The sequence below is a fragment of the Sapajus apella genome, unplaced genomic scaffold, assembly GCF_009761245.1.
Source record: "Sapajus apella isolate SASKATOON/1434 unplaced genomic scaffold, GSC_monkey_1.0 scaffold80, whole genome shotgun sequence".
In the NCBI taxonomy this organism is placed as follows: domain Eukaryota; kingdom Metazoa; phylum Chordata; class Mammalia; order Primates; family Cebidae; genus Sapajus; species Sapajus apella.
The window spans coordinates 506408-519102 of record NW_022437020.1 but is presented as its reverse complement, the minus strand read 5'-3'; the positions used below and the strand labels follow the sequence as shown (position 1 = coordinate 519102).

Here is a 12695-nt window from a genome sequence, read left to right as displayed (position 1 = left end):
CTGAGTAATGAAATGATCTGTACAACAAACCCCATGACAGAAGTTTACCTAAGTAACACACCTGTGCTTGTACCCTTGAACTTAAATAAAAGTTTTTTAAAAAAAAAAAAAAAAGAACTTTGGGAGGCCGAGGCGGGTGGATCACGAGGTCAAGAGATCAAGGCCATCCTGGTCAACATGGTGAAACCCCGTCTCTACTAAAAATACAAAAAATTAGCTGGGCATGGTGGTGCATGCCTATAATCCCAGCTACTCAGGAGGCTGAGGCAGGAGAATTGCCTGAACCCGGGAGGCGAAGGTTGCGGTGAGCCGAGATCGCGCCATCGCACTCCAGCCTGGATAACATGAGTGAAACTCCGTCTCAAAAAAAAAAAAAAGAAAATGTCCCAAGTTGAACAACATAACCTCCTACGTTTAAACACATGAAAACAAACTCACACCAAGGAACATTGTCTTGAAAATCTGGAATATATAACAAAGAAAAAAAGCTCCCCTAAGTTTTCGGAAAAGTTTTTTTAAAAACAGTATTTACAAAGAATCAAAAATCAGAATGATTTTAGGCTTCTCAACAGCACTACCTGAAGCTGGGAAATAATGGAGTAGTATCTTCAAAACTTGAAAGGGAAATTATTTTCAATCTAAAATTCTATGCCCAGCCAGTCATGAAAGTGTAATAAGGAATGAAGTCATATTTCAGAACAATTTGCTTCAGTGTATCCTTGCTTGAATAAGTTATTGGAGGATACAGTCCACAAAAAAGAGATTCAGGGCATGGGGCAGTGCAAAACAACGGAATGGGTTTGTATTCACATTTAAAAGGCAGCAGCATTCGAGAGTCAGGGAACACTGGAGGAGAAGCTTTCTCCAGCATCCCTGGAGCCCACACCTCTCATTCCCACATTCTTATGTCCCATTGCTGCCCATGAATTCTGATCACTTATTCCTTTGATAGAGGCATTTCTGTGACTGATTATAGTCAAGTGGCTCTTTCTGGGGCTACAGGAGAAAATCTATTGCTTTTCATTAAATGTCAATTTGATTAGCTTAGGCTTAAGGTCAACATTATGCCATCAGCTGTATGTTCTTGGGAAGACATCTACTCACAAACTGGTTAAAGAACGTGGCCCTCCTACCTCTGACTTGTGTGATTCTGAGCAAGCTACTTAGCCTCCCTCTCATCTGTGAAAGGGAAATACAGTATCAGAACGCTGAAGCGAAATAACAAACATGAAGTTCTTATCTTGGGCTCCACACACAGAAAGTGTTGAATAAATAACAGTTCCTTCTCCTCCAAGGCGAGCCCACATGGAGGACCCTAAGACAGCCACAGCCTTGGTCAGCAGGACAAACACAAGGTTCAAATTGCACCATTAAAGCTGTGGCCAAATGGCTGCTCTGCCTCTGAGTCACTCACTGTCATAAGGCTCTACCAGTTCCCATTCCAGATAGGAAGTGGGCTTTTGTTTGTTGGTTTTTGTTGTTTAAGAGATGGAGTAACCCAGGCTGGAGTGCAGTGGCATGACGGTGGCTCACTGCAGCCTCGAACTCCTGAGCTCAAGTGACCTTCCTGTCATGGCCTCCTGAGAGCAGCTGGGCCAACAGGGCAGCAGGTGTGCACCCCAACACCCAGCTAATTTTTTTTGAGAGACGGGGTCCTGTATGTTGCCCAGACTGGTCTCAAATTCCTGGCCTCAAGCAATCCTCCCATATTAGCCTCCTAAATTGCTAGGATTACAGGTGTGAGTCACTGTGTCCAACAAGTGTTCTAAATGCAATTTCCGCATTGCTGTTCTGAAGAAGGGCAAAGAGCAAAGAGACCCTCCTTGAAATATAGAAAATAAAAGCATTCACTATTTAGTGGAGGCAGAGTTCATGATCAGCCACAACTACTTCAACTGTAATCCAGAAGTCCCATTGATACAGGAGTTAAAAAGAAATTATTTAGGCAGATAGTGAGGGTAAGGAAGTGTTTGGTAAGGTTTCCCTTTTCATAAAAAGCAGCCCCAAAACCATTTCTAACAAAGAGCAGCCTGTAAAATCGAGCTGCAGACACAGACAAGCAAGCTGGAAGCTTGCACAGGTGAATGCCGGCAGCTGTAACAGCAGAAGGCTACCTGGGCACCAGGCATGCTCAACCTAACGGCTCCACCTTCCTTTTTATCAACCACATGTACAGTAAGGAGCAGACAACATGGTACTGGCCAAGCAGAAAATCTATATGCATAAGAAGATTAGGGTGGGTGGCCAGCTTCTTCACGAGCTATGTAAACGTCTCACCCGGTCCAACCCATCTTTGGGCCCTATGTAAATCAGACACCACCTCCTCAAACAAGTCTATAAAACCCCGTGCAGTTCACCACAAACCAGAAGACACACTCAGAAGCCCCTCTCTCTTTGCAGGAGAGAGAGATGTTCTCTTTTCTCCTTTTTTTGCCTGTTAAACCTCCATTCTTAACCTCACTCCCTGTGTATTCATGTCCTTGATTTCCTTGACATGAAGCAACGTACCTCGGGTATTACCCCAGACGAACAACGCTGCTTCATCATAGTTCTGTTTTTTTCAGGTTGTAGGACAAATGGCCCCTTTCTTCTTCAACCCGACCTCGGCCTTATTCAGGCCTCCTTCCAGCGGAATCACAGAGCCAAAGGAAACCCCTTAAGTCCTCGTTTAAAGGGGCAGCTGTTCCGAAGAAAGCAGCATGATCAGTTTCAGGTGGCCCGGGGTGGGGGCAGTGCTACCCTGGCTTCTCTGTGCTCAGCCCCTCTCAGTTCAAAAGCCCACCACATGGAGCAATAGAATGCCTGCTCACCTGAGTTTTTTAAAAAGTGGGAGGAAAAGTGCTGTCTTAATGCTTATTTCCCTGGCAGAGGGGAGGTCATAAAACACTGATTTCTGAGCGGTGAACCAGAGTTTCGTTGATCTCTTCTGTTACTTATGTTTACTCAGAGAAACCACATCACAAATCTGAGTCTCCTCCAGGAAGAGAAGGAAATAGGATTCATGATTCTCTCCCCCCCTTTCCACAGTAGAGTTCTGACTCCACTTCTAAAATACTTTTCTGCAAGCCTCAGTACCTCATAAATGTTTTAGTATACTTGAGAGAGCAAAGGGAAGCACAGATTAGCTACTGTTTTCAGAAGAGTGGAAACATGCTGCCTTCTCCAAGTTTGGCATTGGAGTCAAAGATCGAGCGCCAAACAGTAGTTGTCAAGAATCCTCTCATTTACAATCAGGTTCCAGACTTTGCAAAGGGCGTTGGCAAAAACCAGTTTTGCCAGAATAGATTATTATCTACCTCTTACCTTTATAGGACAGGACTAAAAATTCCCCTCCTGAGTAGCTGGGATTACAGGGGCCCACCAGCACACCCAGCTAATATTTGAATTTTTAGTAGAGACAGGGTTTCCCCATGTTGGCCAGGCTAGTCTCCAAAGCCTGACCTTATGATCCGCCCACCTTGGCCTCCCAAAGTACTGGATTACAGATGTGAGCCACCACGCTAGGCTTTTTTTTTTTTTTTTTTAATTACACTGAAGACTTTCGAAAGGGTTGTGTGCTGTATGAACTCCCTCCTTACCCAATGCTCATGGATGGGAAAATGCTTCTGCTTCATTTTAAAGCTAATGAGCTGCCTGAACAGGAACTTCTAATTAACCATTCAAACTGATTAGCTCACGTCCCTGAAGGCTGGAGAACTCGGGAACTGCTATCCCATCTGAATAAAATCTAAACACTCTGCCCTGAAAAGCTTCCTGCCACGGGTGAGGAAGAGGCTGCCCTGGACCCCCAGAGGCAGGTGGTAGGAAGGCTCTTCGTGGCTTCCTAGAAAATATATTCCCTGAGGTAGTGAACTGCTGTCAGAGATCCCTACCAGAGGAATTTCTCAGGAACCCACGAGAAAGGGCCAAAAATAAATAAATTCCAACTTGGCTGTGGCCAAGTTGGAATAACGGGGCAGACAGAAGCGATAAAGTTTGGAGCTGGGAGTGGCCCGTACTTCAAGTTAAGCCAAGGAAAGGTGTGTGCATGTTTTCTATGGGCCAAATAGGAATTCCATAATAGAGAAAGAACCACTGATGTTAAGAAAGACTCTGCCCTGAAAAGCTTCCTGCCAGGGGTGAGGACGAGGCTGCCCCGGACCCCCAGAGGCAGGTGGTAGGAAGGCTCTTAGTGGCTTCCCAGAAAATGTATTCCCTGAGGTAGTGAACTGCTGTCAGAGATCCCTACCAGGAGAATTTCTCAGGAACCCACGAGAAAGGGCCAAAAACTGTGTGCCTGCTCCCAAAATGTGACACCATAATACAGCTGAACTATTCAATAAGGCCCTATCTGTTCCTCTGTCTCTCCTTTCTCCCTGCTCCTAGCCAACCCAAAAGAGTCAGAAACCACTGCTAAGGAGTGAGGGTGGATGGTCAAAACCAAACACACTGCCCACCTCTCCCTTCCCACTGTGGATTTCTCAGGCTGATGCTGTCACAGAGGAGGAGGGATGAAGACGGTTTGGGTTGATATTTTATTATGAACATTTGTGAACATACAGTAAAGTTGAAAAAACTTTACAGTGAACAACTGTATCTTCACCAACTTGGAGTCTTGTTTTATCTCATGTCTACCCATAGATCCATCCACTAATCTACCTTATGTTTCAGGCATTTCAGAGTAAATTGCAGACATCAGTAACTCAACGTACATTAACTAGAATTTGGTATCTTTTTTTTTCCTTTTGGTGTAAAATTTACAAATGATGAAATGTAAAATTTTTAAGCATGTATTTACCGAATTTTGACAAAAGTATACATATGTGTAACCCAAAACGGTATCAAATAAAGAACATTACCACAATCCTTGATATGTTTTGGCTGTGTCCTCACCCAAATCTCTTCTTGAATTGTAGCTCCCAGAATTCCCACGTGTTGTGGGAGGGACCTGGTGGGAGAGAATTAAATCATGGGGGCAGTTTCCCCCATACTGTTCTTGTGATAGTGAATAAGTCTCACAAGAGCTGATGGTTTTATAAGAGGAAAGCCCTTTTGCTTGTTTCTAATTTCTCTCTGTCTGCCACCATGTAAGATGTCCCTTTTGCTTTCTGCCATGATTATGAGGCCTCCCCAGCCAGGTGCAACTATGAGTCCATTAAACCTTTTTTTTAATAAAGTACCCAGTATCAGGTATGTCTTTATCAGCAGTGGGAAAACGGACTACTACAATCCCAGAAAGTTTCCTCATGACCTGTCTCAGTCAGTCTCCAGCTCTGTACCCTTGGATTTTTTCCATTGTAGACTAAGTTTGCCAACTTTAGAAATTCTACATAAATTGAATCATATTGTGATAACCCTATATATAAGGCTTCCTTCAGTCCACAAAATGATTTTTATATTTATGAATCAGGTTACACATATTAGCAACTCTTTCATTTTTATTGCTGAGTAGTATTTCATGGTATGAATTAACATAGTTTGCTACCTAATCTTCTATTTGTGGTCACCAGGAGTATTTCCAACTTTTGATTATTGTGAATAAAGCTATTGTGTCCTTCTATAAGTATTATTATTAACATGTATTCTCACTAATTGGGGGTAAATTCCTAACTCGGAAATTTATTATAGATGAGATGTATATTAGTTCTATAAGAAAATTCCAGAAATTTGACAAAGTAGTTGTACTATTTTATATTCCCATTAGCAATAGTTATGGTTGTGCTGTATTCTTGCCAACATTTGGTATTTAGTCTTTCCAAACCTAGTCATTTTGTGGGGTGTGTAGTGGTATCTCACTGTGGTTTTAATTTGCATTTCCTTGATGCTTCTTGATATGAAGCATTTTGTCCCACTTGTATATTATCTTTGCAAAGTGGCTCCTCAAATCTTTTCCCCTTCTAAAGGGTGTTTGTTATCTTTTTTTTTTTTTTTTTTTTTTTTGAGTTGCTCTGTCATCCAGGCTGGAACGCAATGGTGCAATCTTGGCTCACTGCCGCCTCTCTTTCCTGGGCTCAAGTGATCCTCCCACCTCAGTCTCCCAATTAGCTGATACCAGGCTAACCTTTTGTATTTTTACTAGCCACCATACAAGGCTAATTTTTTTGTATTTATACTAGTGTTGGGGTCTCACCATGTTGCCCAGACTAGTCTCAAACTCCTGGGCTTAAGCGATTCACCCTCCTCAGCCTCCCAAAGTGCTAGCATTACAGGTGTGAGCCACCGTGCCCAGCCTTTTTATTTTCAGGTTATAAAACTGCTTTATATATTCTGGAAATCAGGCTTTTGTCTGAAAATAGATTTACCAACATTTTCTGTCAGGCTGTGGCTTGCATATTCATTTGCTTAATGTATCTTTTAATTTTTCCAGACACTTTTTCTGCAATATTTATGTCAGTGTTTGTTGTATTTTTCAAAGAATTTGTTCATCTAAGTTGCAGAATTTGTCACCATGACGTTGTTTATGATAGTCTCTTATTATCCTTTTCACGTCTGCAGGATCTGCAGTGATAATTTCACTTCTCTTTCACTTCTGATATTGATACTGACCATTTGTATTTCCTCTCTTTTTTTTTCATGATCAGAGTAGCTCAAGGTTTACTAGTGTTGATATTTTAACACAGCCAGCTTCTTTGCTTTGTTAGTTTTCTCTGTTAGTTTGTCTTCAATTTGGTTTATCTCTGCACTTTTATCTTTATTGTTTCCTTCTTACTACTTCCTTGGAGTTTTCTTTGCGCCGTGTGTGTGTGTGTGTGTGTGTGTGTGTGTGTGTGTTTTCAGTCTTCTTTACATGAACCTTTAGGTCATTGATTTTAGACCTTTCTCTTTTTTTTCTACTGCAGTATAAGCACGTACAGCCATACTTCCCTCTGGGAACTCCCATAGCTGTAATTCATAAGTGTTGACATGTTGCATTTTGATTATCCCTTGGAATAAAATATTTTCTATTCTACCTTTTGATTTCTTCTTAGGCTTGTGGATTATATTTAATCTCCAAGTACTTGGAGCTTTCCTAGTTCTCTTATTGTTAATTTCTGTTTTAATCCTATTATGGTCGGGTAACATACACTGCATGAATTCAATTTGATTTAATCTACTGAGTCTTATAACCTCGCATGTGACCTATCCTAGTGAACACTACATGTACTTGAAACGTATATGTATTCTGTGGTTACTGGGTGTAATCTTCCATAGGTTTGTTCAAGACAGTGGAGAATGTTGTTCAGATCATCTGCATCTTGACTAAGGTTTTGTCTAGTTTATCTATCAGTTGCTTGGGAGATGGGTATTAAAATCACAAATAAAAATTGTGGATTGTTTATGTATTCCTTTAGTTCAATTGTTTTGTGCAGACTGACGCACAAATTTTTTTAATCCATCTTTTTGATGAAATGACTCTTCCGTATTCATGAAATGTCCCTCTTTATCTTTGGAAATACTCTTTTGACTTTAGCATATTTTATTTGATATTAATATAGCTTCTTCAGACTTCCATTACTGAGTGTTTGCATAGTATATCTTTTTAAACGTACTTATTTAGGGTCAGGTAGGGTGGCTCACACCTGTAATCCCAGCACTTTGAGAGGCCGAGGCAGGCAGATCACTTGAGGTTAGGAGTTTGAGACCAGCCTGTCCAATGTGGTGAAACCCCATCTCTACTAAAAATACCCCCACAATTAGCTAGGTGGGGTGGCGGGTTCCCGTAATCCCGGCTACTCAAAAGGCTGAGGCAGGAGAATTGCTTGAACCCAGGAGGTGGAGTTTACAGTGAGCAGAGATTGCACCACTGTACTCCAACCTGGGAGATGGAGTGAGGCACTATCTCAAAAAAAAAAAGAAAAATAAAATGTGCTTATTTAGACCTACCTATATTTGTCTTTTTTTTTTTTTCTATTTAAAGTGTGTATTTTATATACAGCACTGGGTCTTGTGGTTTTTTTAAATCAATTCTGGCAATCTCTGTACTTTAATTGGAGTATGTGATATGATTCATTAACATTTAACGTTATTAAATATAGATTTGTTAGTGGTTGAATGATGTAATTGGATTCAAGCTTACAATTTAATGATTTGTTTTATTATTTTGTTTGTTTTCTGTTTGCATCCCCTTCCCCACTTTTTGTCCTGTTCCTTTTCTCCTGATGTCTTTTGGACACTTTAAATATTTTTAGAATTTCATTTTAAAGTATCCATTGACTTTTTAGATATACTGGTTGGATATCCCTTATCTGAATTCCTTGGGACCAGAAGTGTTTTGGATTTTGAATTTTTTCAGATTTTGGAATGTTTACATATACATAAAGACATCTCTTAAAGCTAGAACTGAAGTCTAAACACGAAATTCATCTATGTTTATGTACACCTCATACACATAGGGCAAATGAAATTTTTCATAATATTTTTAACAATTTTGTGCATGAATCAAAGTTTGTATGCATTGAACCATCAGAAAGCACACATGTCACTATGTCAGCCATCCATGTGGACGGATTTCAGATCTTGGAACATTTTAGATTTCGGGTTTTATGGATTAGGGATGCTCGACCTATACCTGTTTTCATTGCTTTCGTTGTTGATTATTTTATGTGTTAAAATATGTAAGGAAGGGTGAAGTTTTAAGCCGAGTGAGATTTTTGAATTTTGAAATTAAACTAAACAGGATTTCTTTTTTTTTTTTTTTTTTTTTTTCATTTTAAGTTTCAGGATACAGGTGCAGAATGTGTAGGTTTGTTACATAGGTATATGTGTACCATGGTGGTTTGCTGCACCTATCAACCCTTCATCTAGGTTTTAAGCCCCACACATACTAGCTATTTGTCCTAATGGTCTCCCCCTCTCACCCTCCCTCGACCCCAGACTGGCCCCAGTGTGTGTTGTTCCCTCCCTGTGTCCATGTGTTCTCATTGTTCAACTCCCGCTTATGAGTGAGGACATGCAGTGCTTGGTTTTCTGCTCCTGTGTTAAACTAGACAGGATTTCTTAACAGCTTAAATTGCCCAGTGAAATAGGAAATATCAAAGATTCTATCCAATGGGTGGGTAAGAATGAGTCCACGTAGCAGCTTTGAAGAAGTAAAGGGAAAAAACAAACCATTTCTGATTGCTCCCTGCCACAGCCAGTGCATTCAATAACCTTTTCTACTGTCTTTTTTATTATTTTTTCATTGTTATTATAATCATCATTATTTTTCCCCAGATGAAAAAATAAAAGTGGTGGGACTGATAGTGAGAAAACAAAGGCTGACAGCTGCCCCCATGCCTGCATTTACCTTTTGAGAAATACAGTCAACATGATGATTTTCACACCGGGCTAGGAGGGCTTCTGCCTCTGTTATGTTTCCTGTTATGTTCTGGGCAGAAAACAAATTTTTCTCTCCATGGGAACCTGTTAGAGATATTTGAGAACAATGTCAACTGTAGACCAAAACCTAATACAAGTGGAAATATTGTTTTATTTCTCTCTTTTTTGCACTATTCCTTTTCTAAGAGCCGAGATAGGAGGAGACAGAAGGAAAGAACTATTGACATGTGCAACAACATGGCTGAATATCAAAAATATTTTCTTGAATGAAAGAAACTTTACATACGGAGTGATCACAATATGATTCCATTTCTATCAAACTCTAAAATCTGTGCTGGAAAAATATCCAAGGGTATATTGGGGTTGGGGACCAACTAAGAGGAGGCAAAGGGAACTTTCTAGTCTCTGCTGTGATCCAAACTCCGTGCTATGGACTTCGTACACAGTATCTCATTTAATCCTCAAAATCACCCTAACAGGTTGTTACTGTCACTTCCCCCACTTCATACAGAACATAAAGCTCAGAGAATCTAGGTACTGTGTTCTACACCTACTTAGAAGTCACCAATTCCTAAGATACTTTAAAATGTTTTAAATAAAAATTAATAAAGTAGGCACAAAATAGCATGTAAATAGCATTTCTACAAATATCTCCTAAGACAATTTTCACATTGATGTCCAAAGACATTTACAAGAATGTTTTCCACAACATTGTTTCAAATAATAGAAAACTAGAAGCAACCTAAATGTCCATTATTGGAAGAGTTACATTAGTTCTCTTATTTCCGTATTATACAATACTGTGCTGATGTTAATATACTATATTAATTTTTTTAAATCACATTCACCTTCTTCTCATGGATCCAAGGAGATATGTTAGAGAATATTCATCGCATCTGTGCGTAAACACAAATACAAAGGAAACAGTAGGGGCTCTCTACAAGTGGTTATATACTGGAAGAGGAAGAAGAGAAAAATAAAAGGGATCGTGAACTTTTGCATGCTTTGGTAGTGTCTGGTTTTGTATATAACTTGAATTTTTTCATACATATATTTTACAGTCTGCATAATTACTAGGTAAGCAGACAAGTAAGTTGCTTTAATAAAAGTCCTTCCAATTACTGCAATTGATTTCTACAGCCAGAGTGTTCCCAGGCCCTGAAAAGAGGAACCACTAGAACTGGAAGGCAGAAATACTGACACTAGAGGGCCAGAGCTGGAGAGGGTGGATCTAATGCAGCAAATCCATCTGCAGCCCTAATTGGCATCTTCGAGAAACCTGGCAATTTTCCGCGTTAATAAATGAGTTAAATTGAAAACAAATCCATGACAGTTGTGCATTAGAAAGGTTACATGTGTCCCCAATAATAAAGTGTGTGCACAATATAAATTAAAACATACCATTTTACACATAAGATTAGCAAAAAAAAGAAAAGTTAAAGCCTAGCAATATCAAGTGAAGCCAAACACGAAACAAGCATCCCCATATTGCCTGTGGGAATACAAATTGTTACAACTACTTTAAACAATTGACAATTCATAGTAAAAATGAAGACAAGCCTCCCCTACAATCTACCAATCCCTCTTCTAGAAACACAGTAAGAGAGATTCTTCCCAAGAAACCTGTACACGAATGTATATGGCACTATTGCTTGTAATTGTACGTCGTGGTATTTCCATATGGTAAAGGATTATTCAGCAGGGAAAGTAAGCAGATCGGGGTAGACATTTCAGTATCAATAACTTTTAGAAAGGTAAAATTGAGCATAGGAAGCTGTAACTATATCTGCAATGCTTTGTTTTGCCAGGAAAAAAAGGGGGCACGTAGGGAGGGGAAGGGGCAACAAAAACTAAACAATCTGAAATACATGCAGAAAAATACCAGTATTTTAAAATTTTCCATTGCTTCTTATATTATTTTCTGTCTTTTCTATACACTTGAAGTACTTAATAATAAAGAACAATATAAAAGGCATAGGAAAGAATATTCTGAGAAAATACATCAAAATGTTTACGGTTATTAGCTTTGGTAAGATTTCAAATGACTTTAATTTCCCTTTTATATCTCTCTATATGTCCTAATCATACCATATTAAATACGTATTTCATTTATGACAATAAAAATGTATTATTTTAAAACTCATATATATACAGTTTTTTCTGACATATGATGAAACTATATGAAACATAGATTCAGCAAAAATAATGAGAGCTAGAACAAAAATAATGATATTAAGAGTTGTTGACTTTTGGATGGAGCTATGCGTGACTTTACGTTTATCTCTAAATTCAATTTTTCTATAGTGGGAAAATGAAATATTTGTGAAAGCTGGATTAAATAAAAAGCTATAGGTTTTAAATGAAAAGAAATTCAGATAATTTTCCCAGCATTATAAAATGTTCATATTCCTAAAGATGAACTACTTTACAAAAACATCAGTGTTTTTAAAGAAAAATTAGATGATTTTTAAAGGAAGTCTGTTATGAAACTGCAGTTTATAGTGATACTGTGTGTTTGCTAGCTCCACCGATCAGGATATTAAGTTAAATAGTATATGATATGCCATAAATAAATTATGTGAGCAGAGGTTACTGCGAAAGGGGAATGCAATGATTTTAAGTGGCCTAGTGACCTGAATTTCTTCCAGTGAGAGGGAAACATCAGAGTCATTTGATCAATGAAGTGTCTTTTATAAATCTTCAGGAAATCTAGGAAGCCTTTAAGGAGATGGATTTCTTATTACTTCTGACATATGTTCCAATTAAATTTTTACCATTGCCCCCATGGGGCTGCCCAGCCTGAGAGATGGAAACTGTGATTCCAGCGCACTGACGCCCACCATCTGTAAGATTCTGGCGCACTGAGGAGGCCATGACCAGCCTGTTGACTGAAATCTACAATGTAAAATGATGATGCTGCTCCAGCAATCTTGAAACCCTGCCCTGGAATCAATGCAAAGCTGTGTCAACCTTAGAATTTCCATATGCCTAGGCAGATAGTTATCTTCAAATATAAGAGCAATATCATTTTCTGGAAAAACCAAAAGAATCCAGAAAAATTCTACAGTGGTCTCCTCTGCCCTTCCTCCCCGTTCCATCTAGTTAGCAACAGCCAAATCCAGGCACACAGATGTCCTGACTTCTACACCTGAGGTTGCCCACAACGTGCGCTAGGTGACGTATCTTATAGAGCACATATGCAAACAATTATGGGATCTGAACAATAACTCAGGCAGGAAAATCAGGAATTAGTGCCCCTAAGTGAACCAGTGGGGAAAAAAGGAGGCTTAGAGAGTTTAAACAACTTTCCCCTGTAGCTGACAAGCTACGGTGGCCTTAGACAAGTTGGTAAGAGGGATAGCAAAAAGGTTTCAAAGGCAGAAGAGCAAATGAAGCCATGAATTTTACAATCTACACAT

General features: G+C 39.3%; 1 long non-coding RNA gene across 1 annotated transcript; it reads right to left on the bottom strand.

The window, feature by feature from the left end:
* Window positions 1-3506: 3506 nt before the first annotated feature.
* On the bottom strand, window positions 3507-4916 carry LOC116533153. Its single transcript, XR_004261114.1, has 2 exons — window positions 3928-4916; window positions 3507-3734 (listed from the first exon to the last, which is right to left on the bottom strand). It is a non-coding gene; the product is annotated as an uncharacterized LOC116533153 (long non-coding RNA).
* Between the last annotated feature and the right edge of the window lie 7779 nt (window positions 4917-12695).